Below are 1368 nucleotides of genomic sequence, written 5' to 3'. Positions count from 1 at the left end.
TATCTTTAAGAACAGTTTCCAAGTATCTTCCCCAAACTGATTTAAACTGACGGGCCTATAATTTCTTAGATCTCCCCATCAGCCTTATTAATAATTTGAGTTATGTTGACTACTTCCCAGTTTGCAGCTACAGAGGCCAAGTGTAGGGACAGGTTGCATGTTTTTAACTAACCTACCAGAATGTTTTTAGGGTGTTAATAAACTTCACAGAACCAATAGACACCATCTACTTATATTTTCAAAAAGGCTTTGATAAATTTCCTAATCAAAGACTTCTCAGTAAGGTTAGCAGCCAAGGATCTGATCCAGCCAGGGAACTGTTTATGTTCTTAGCATTTTGTAGTTTGCATGCTTAAAATATCCTATTCTTGTTGGCATAGTTACAACTTAAAACTATGTTTATATTTTCAATTTTGTTCTGGTTTTATTGCACTTCTTAAAGATTAGCTTTCTAAATGTCAGGCTTATTCTGAAACGTGAGACTCATGTTGCTTTCTAAATACTGGGTGTGGGTAAAGGAGGGCCAAAATAAGTGAAACTGAAGGAATTTTAAGATATTTGAAATTGCAAAGTAGGAATAGACAGTAGCTGTTAGGTATTCTGGGTTTTTTTTTAAAAAGAAAAAAAGCAATTATGATGCAATCTAGTTTTTCTTTGTTAGATTTTTGTTCCCATTTATTGAGGAACAAATAGGAATAAGCCTCATTGAATTCAACAGCACGTCTGAATGAATATGAGGATCACACCTATTAAATTTATATATTTTTTGTATGTAGACGTGATATGTTTTTAAAAGTATGTTTACAAAATTTCTAAATATTGACTTCAGAATGCTCATGTAGCTTACTTACATGTAGAATTGATAAATGGGAGCTTGTCTAATTATAAAACTACACATATATTTCAAAAGCAAAAACAAGACATTGTATTATGATATTTCCAGCACATGATAAGTTCCTAAATTCAGGGCTAGGACTGTCTATGGTCTTTTTGACAACAGCAGTTGCAATAATTCTAAAGCCTGGGATGTGTTCTTTTCTTTCTTTGTCAATAGCTATTTTATTGTTCATTAGTATCTTCTGGAAGAAAATGTAAGAAAAATTATGCAATTAGAAGCAAGTTAGAAAATAAAATGTGAAATCAGATTTATTTATTGCAATGCGAGATCAATATCAACATAGAGTTTTGCATTCTGCCAAACATAACGAGAATCTATACAGACTGTGAGTGATACAGTTAAAAAAATAAATTTATAGCCCAGAATTCTGTGATATTTATAGAATTAAAATATCTTAGAAACTTATATGGTATATAGGAATAATTAAATATAAAGTATTAAAATTACTGTATAAGGCACGGGTTGGTAAC

This window comes from Protobothrops mucrosquamatus, unplaced genomic scaffold (genome assembly GCF_001527695.2).
Source record: "Protobothrops mucrosquamatus isolate PMUCROS unplaced genomic scaffold, P.Mucros_1.0 scaffold340, whole genome shotgun sequence".
NCBI lineage: Eukaryota > Metazoa > Chordata > Lepidosauria > Squamata > Viperidae > Protobothrops > Protobothrops mucrosquamatus.
The sequence above is the reverse complement of the archived record's forward strand: the minus strand, read 5'-3'. Positions refer to the sequence as shown.